Genomic DNA, 8,040 nt, shown 5'->3' with positions numbered 1-8,040 from the left:
TCGTGTAGAATGTATTTAAGCAGTTGGGATTTTCTATAAAGTCACGCAAAGTTTGAGATATCTCAGAGGATACGAATTCGTTTGGTTCTTCCCCAAGTAGAACGGTCGGAGTCTTACGCGGCAGCGTCAAAATAGTAAGTACCAAATCAGACGGTTGGAACCAGCATTGAATCCTATAATCCTATCTAAATTAGAATGTTACACATTAATAGTACCAATTGAAGCAACTTAACAAAAGGGTAGGTTGATTAGTGCTATCCGGGTTAAATGGGCCTAAATTTCAGACTTGTTTAATCAACGGACCAGATCGGCCCGTATTTTGTTTTGAAACTGGGCCTTATCTTTTCATATCCGTCACACTAGTTTTACTGGACTTAATAGAATGTCAATCTATTGTTACTGGAAATTTTCATTTTACAAAAGCTTTTTTAATAAACATATATATATATAGAGGAGGGATCGGATGACACCGTGCATTTTTAAAGTTCAAACGGTCGATCCAAACCGTTTAACTTGATGGATATGTTAAAATGTGCTTGCAAATCAAATTTTACATTTTTCTGAATTTTTTTACTATTTATTAAGATGGGTACAAAAATTCAACGGTCTGAATATATCGATTTTGTTAAATACTTAATAAATAGTAAAAAAATTCCAAAAAATATAAAATTTGATCTGCAAGCACATTTTAACATATCCATCAAGTTAAACGGTTTGGATCAACCATTTGGACTTTAAAAATGCACGGTGTCATCCAATGTCACCAAAAAAGAGTGTCATCCGATCCCTCCTCATATATATATTCCCATGTAAATATTCTACTCATGTTCTTACTCAACAAATAAACATATAATCACACCTTTAATTTTAAATTATGTATTGAATGTTTACTTTCATATTTTAACGGCACCAATAAACAATGAATAAAAGACTCCTAAATGCAATTATTTTCTTTTTCTTTGTAAGCATGCTGTATGGTTTATTTTGTTATTTACATTGTAGAAGTTTGTACCAAGCGTTTAAAAAGGTTAAGGCATTGTAATAAGGTTCCAAATAATACTTATATTATTTTAATTTTCCGCTCCTCTTCGACAAGTTTACAACTCGTCGAAATTTACGGACAACGGTTCGAATATTTTTACTCAGTAATAAGAACTTTTCTCAAATATTGTTATTATCCAATTGTACGGACAATATCTTCTTATTTGTACTATAAAACAGCAAATAATTTTAAATTATATCCACTGTTTTATTCCTTTCAACTCCAACGAGTAGAACTAGAGTGTTCTTAAGTTCACCAAGCTCCTTGGTGAACTCAAATCTAAAATCCATTAAATCGGCTTCAAATGATGAATTCGAACTGTTGAAACCCACCTACTTTACGAGTTATGCACCTACATATGAAAATTTTAAACATTTGAATTAATTTAGTATAAAGTCAATTGGTCAAAATTAGAAGGTTAATAAATTAATTTTAATGCATTCATTTTTTGAACGTTTTTTGACCGCTCGACTTTATACTAAATTAATTTGAATGTTTAAAATTTTCATATGTAGACGCATTACTCGTAAGGTAGGTGGACTTCAACAGTTCAAATTCATCATTCAAATCCAATTTGACGAATTTTAGACTTGAGTTCAGCAAAAACTTGGCGAACTTAAAGAACACCCTAGTTCTACTCCAACGATTCGAATTCATCAGTTAGGGTGTGTTCGGATGTCACAGGATTACGAAATAGGAATAGGAATGGGAATAGAAATTCACTTTTGAAAAAGTGGGAACCCACAGGTACAAAATGCATAGGATTAATTATGTGAATATGAGAAAATGAGTGTTCATTTGTATCATGGGATTAATTGTGGAAAATATTTATTTATTTTAAAATATGTATATTTATTTGATTGTTTTAGTTTAATTTAGTTTAGTTATAAATGATTTTTTATTTAATTATTTTTTGTAAATAGTATAGCGTTATTTCTGTATTGATTTTAACCAATTATGTTAAAGTTAGCTTAATATAAAAAAATAATTAAATATAAAATTACAATGAAAAAAAAACTGTCATGCCATCATCAATTTATTTAGACCAATAATATACTATAAATTTAATATTTTAATGGGTTGTAAATTGTAACATTTGATAAACATATTTTTTTTAAATTATATTAATGAAATTAAATAAAATTGATTAAATAATAATATTAAAAAGATGAACCATTTCTAATAAAAAAATATTACTAGAATGGTACAAATAAAATAAGAAAATATTTATAAATAAATTAAAAAATAAGAAAACAACAATTAAAAACTTTTACAAAAAATAAACATTTGAAAACATTTACTGAAAATAAACATTTATAAACAAACAAACAAACAAACAAACAAACAAGCATTTAAAATATATAATTACAAAAATTAGAAAACAAACAAAAATTTAAAATATGTAATTAAAAACATTTACAAAAAATAAACTTTTGCAAACACTTACAAAAAAACAGACATTTAAATTATGTAATTACAAAAATTAGAAAACAAACAAACATTTTAAATTTTAAATACGTAATTAAAAAAATTTACAAAAAAAAATATTAAAAACATTTACAAATTGATCATTGTGGACGATTAATACAATATTTTCGTTTGCTTATTTTTAAAATTATACAATTATTTTTATTAATAAAATTATAATAATACAATTAAATAAATTTGATTAAATAATAATATTAAATAGATGAAACATATCTAGGGCTGGCAAAAAAATTCGTAGTTTGTGATTCGATTCGGGTTTGATTCGAGTTTAATTCGATTCGAAATGGGTTCGAATTGAAACAAACCAAACCAGGTTCGGTTCGAAATTAATTCAAACCAAACTGAAACCTAGCCTGGTTCGATTGAAATGGGTTTGGTTACTTTTATGGTTCGAATCTCATAATAACATCGACCGTCCATTTACCTGATGAAATTAAAATTCAAGATAAAGAGTAATAATTTAACTTAGCCGACACTCCCTCGCTCTCAAATCTCAGTAACCTAGTTCTCTCTCCATCTCTCCCTAACTCACTCTCCCTCTAGCTCTAAAATCTAGCCGACGCTCTCAGCGACTGGCTGTCTCTCCGGCTGTCACTCCTCTCTCCGGCCTAGATGACTGTATGTCCTCTCTCTTCGGTCGTCTCTCATAGTTCATACCAGGAAAGCCGTCTCTGATGTATTTTTTCATGAACAATTTTTTAACTTAAAAACACTCATTTCATAGTTCATACCGGTAAAAGGAAGCCATGTGAATTTTGTCCCGTGAAAAAAAATTAATGTATAAACTACCGGTATAACTAGGGCTGCTAAAAAATAATTTAGTTCGTGATTCGATTCGGTTTCGATTCGAAATGGGTTCAGTTCGAAACAAATCAAACTAGGTTCGGTTCGAAATTAATTCAAACTAAACTCAAACCTAGGGTAAGTTCGGTTCGGTTCGATTCGTTGCCACCCCTAAACATATCTAATAAAAATTATTACTAAAATGGGTACATATAAAATAAGAAAATATGTAAATCTTGATAATAAAAAAATAAGAAAACAACAATTAGAAACATTTTAAAAAATATATATTTAAAAACATTTAAAAATATTAAACATTTATAAACAAATAAACACTTAAAATATATAAACAGAAATAAGAAAACTAACAAACACTAAAAATATATAATTAAAAAATAAGAAAACAACAATTAAAATCATTTAAAAAAAATAAACATTCACCAAACAAAGTTTTAGCAGTTTGTGATTTGTTTACAAACAACTTATAAATCCAGCAATTGCAAAAAAGACAAAAAAAAAATCCGGTTCCACAATTTGCTTAGTCCCACAATCAATTTTGAAGAAGAAGACGCATTATTTATATATACCCATCTCCCAAGCACTTAACGGAAAGAGGAGAGAGGAGAGTCAAAAATTCATGTATCACGTGGAGAAAGAGAGAGTATTTTAATTGGGGTTCATGTCAACGGAGAGAAAGTAGATGGGAACAAAAAAATGAGCGCTCTGAGGTCTGAAATTTTGAAGCCCAAAAATGCATTGAAATGGGAAGAGTGGATTATTCCCTCAAGAAAAATTTGAGTAAAAAGTTGGTCTGCTGAACACTCTCAAATGGAAATAATAGGAACATCCCACAACCCATGAAATTTCCTGTAGGAATTTGACAAACAAACAGGGCCTTAATTGAATTCTATATATCAAGACAAAATCTCTGGGGTCAAGGCGGCTTGTTGTTTTTAGCCATTGAATGAAATCATGTTTGAACGATTTTAATTTTTAGAATATATTTGTCATAGTCAGTGACAAGTTTCAGCACCCAAGTCACAGTGTATGTGTGTCAATAGAGAATTTGAATTCTCTTCGTATTATGATTATCTCATCTGTCATTGGTAGTTTGGTACTGCGGTTCCTTTCGTACCAACAATCTAATCTTCTCACAAAAGCGCCAAAAAATAAGCTGAAATAATAATAAATTAAATGAACAATGAATATCCAGCATTTTTTTCATTTATATAAGTTAATGAAAATAATTTAAGGAAAATAATGGATGACAGGGTATATTGATGTCATTGAGGGAATCAAATCAATTAAATAAAATAGGAAAATTATGGATAACAGGTATTTTGATGTCGAGGAGGTTTCAATACCTAATATCTTTCATAACTCATCATATCTTATATTTTATATTTTGTTTTCAAAATCTAAATTGTCAATCCGAACTGCTCAACATGACATTCATATTAAAATATGCTTGAGAATGAAATTTTATAATTTTTGGAATTTAGTTTACAATCTTTTAAAATATATACAAAATCACTGTTTTTGAACGGACCAAAAACAGTGATTCTGTACCTCTCTTAAAAAAATAGTAAAAAAAGTTTCCAAAAATATTTAATTTTATCTCCAAATATGTTTTAGTATGGATATAATGTTGAGCGGTTACAATCGACAATTTGATCTTAAAAAATAAAGATATAAAATATGAAATATAATGAAGTATAAAAGATACGAGGTATTGAAACTGTCATGATCCCGCCACCGGGCCGAGCATCACGAGAAGAGAGGTACCCTCGCATCCATCCATCGTCCCGTCAACCTACGTTGCAACAAGAAGAACACACAAAAACAATACGGAGTTAACTACAAAACTCAGTAACCGGTTATTTAATGACGGACTTCTCTATAATTGGCTTAATTAAACAACCATTCAAACAGACTGAATTAATCCATACAAATTCAAATTCAAATTATGAATACATATTTTACCTAGGTCTGGGTTATCAATAAAACAAGTCACACTCACACAATATCCATATCATTTCATTTCGCACAACCATTTCATTTCACAATTTCTCAGAACATACGATCATATCATTTCAGAAATCAAATTCGAACCACAGACCCGCTATCTCGTTAAATATGCATCATAATCCAATTGTTACGTTACGAAATTTTAATAATTAAATTCAAATGATTTAAAGGCAAGAATTAAAAATTTGTGCTAATGAAATGGAAGTTTAAACCTTAATTAAGGTCCTAGAAATAAGTAAATTCAGTATGAATCGAAACCGCGTTAAAATTTCGAGATTTTTGAGATTTTATAGGCTGAGTGCGGATGGGTTGACCCGCACTACGGGTGGGTGCGTCCGCACTCATGAAATCATGTGTTGATCGGAATTTTCTGAAAATTAACTAAGTACTGGGTGCGTCCGCACTGCGGATGGGTGCAGTCGCACTCATGAATTTTTGTGTTGAATTGAATTTCAAAAAAAAAATCGGCTAAGTACTGAGTGCGGATGAGGTTGACCCGCACTGCGGGTGGAATTCATCCGCACTACGCTCGGACTTTTTCTGAAATTCTGTCAAAAATTTACCAAGTTCCGAGTGCGGGTGAAGTGACCCGCACTGCGGGTGAAGCCACCCGCACTGCGTATGATTTCTGTGTTAAATTTCACTTCCGAAAACGACCAAGTGCTGAGTGCGGGTCAAGCCACCCGCAGTGCGGATGGATGCATCCGCATTCAGAGTGTTTTTAACCCTAAAATACAAATCAAACCTTCTCTCTCTCCCACTTCGTTATTTTCACCATTTTTAAGTGATTTTCGCCCAAGAGAGAAGAAAAAGAGCGTGTGAGTTTCCGTTTCTTTCAGACTTCCGATTGTTGCGAGAAATCGAGTTTGGAACCGAGTAAGCAGCCAAGGATCTCTCCAAACTCTCCTATTTGGTATTGTTACACTTAGGGGCACCTCTAATTGCTCAAAAACTGAAATTAAATTGCAATTGAAAGTAAAGAGATGAGTTTAGAGAAATTTGACACGCGGAGTGATAACGGAGTTCGGCAAAACAAAGGCCTACGTCTCCGGGGCTTCGCAACCTTGTGAGGTGCGCCTTTCTATTACCCAATACGAAAGGATTACAACTTGTGAACCGTTGAGCCCTTACACACCAAGCGGGAAGTCAAACGGCCAACTCAAAGAGATGAGAACAAGGTCTCGATTGTCTAGGAACACAAGAGAAACACTCAATAGATCACTCTAACCTAATCTATATCAAGATTAGTGAAGTAGGTTTGAGGTTGCTTGAGGGATTTTGAAGTTTTAAGCTCTCACAACAATGGAGTAGGCTAAGCTCTCAGAAAATTGCTTTTAAAATGATTAGGGTCGGCTGAGATAATTTGGGAAGAGATCCTATCACTCTATTTATAGTGTCAGCTCAAAAATGAGCTGTTTGACATAAAACGTTACCAACGTTTTATAAAACGTTACAACGTTTAATTCAAATGCGATTTTAGGGTTTTAATTTTTTGACAGCTTAGTAAAACGTTACAAACGTTTTAACCTGTAAAAACTTGATCAAAATAGAAGTTATTTGAAGCTGAAATATACTTAAAACGTTACAACGTTTTATAAACGTTACAACGTTTCTAGTTGGTACTGAACAGCTGTGCTTCAGTAGTTCTGTAGCTGTTAAACGTTACAACGTTTGTATAACGTTATAACGCTGTAACATAGTTTCTTCTTTTGATCAGTTTATTGTTTCAGACCAATGTAAAACGTTACAACGCTTTGAAAAACGTTACCAACGTTTTATCCCATTTTAATCAACATCACACATACTTTACCAAGTTTCTGATTTTACAATTTGTATTCTTGATAAAAGTCTTCGTGATTTCTTCAGTCCAAGCATATTATACTGCAGTTCTTACTCTTCTTGGACCTACATATTCTCAAAATAGAAGAAATCGTAAAATTCAATAATTGTATGTTTTTGCAAATTAGTCAAATAGACGTAAAAGATTATTGTACGAACAACAGGTATTTCTTTCTCTCTTTCTTTCTTTCGAAACCTCGAATTTTCTCGATTTCTCATATTTTCGTTTTAAACTCGAGATTTGTGTTCGAATTGCTCGAGGACTAGTTCCTCTACACTCCTCGCTTGTTATTTGTCAATCTTTTTCCTGATTTCCTTCCGATTTGAGGATTTTTGATTTCTAGGGTTTCGTGCCAAAATCCAAATTGAGCATAATCGTGAATTGATCTGTTTAATCCAACCGATTAGACTTATAATCGGAAAGGTTACCCTTTGATCCTGAATTTCTAGAACAATTAACGGCTGAATTGAGGTTTTGACCAAATTAGGGTTAACCCAAAGGTAAATTGAATTGAACCGAGAACCAAAGTAGTGAAACGGTGAATGAATGGTAACCTAAGTGGAATTGTGTAAGGTTTAAAGGACCCAGAAGTAAATTGTGTGAGTTTTAAAGGTTTTTAAGTAAGAAAGAAGGAACCGAAAAGAACCGATACCAAAGCATAAGAATTGAATTAGGACTGTATGAACCATTGGTAAACTAAAAGTAAACGTATAGACCACTGAACTCGAATTTAACCAAGTATACGTATAATATAGGTGTAGGCTCGGTCGATCAAGACTTAACGAGGCAATTCGAGACGCCTGATCCGTAACTAAGCGGTACGCTCGTCATAATAAGGTGCGGGATTCTTGGACTTGTT

The sequence above is a fragment of the Carex rostrata genome, chromosome 21 (assembly GCF_964058835.1).
Source record: "Carex rostrata chromosome 21, lpCarRost1.2, whole genome shotgun sequence".
Classification (NCBI taxonomy): Eukaryota; Viridiplantae; Streptophyta; class Magnoliopsida; order Poales; family Cyperaceae; genus Carex; species Carex rostrata.
Note: the sequence above shows the minus strand (reverse complement) of the source record.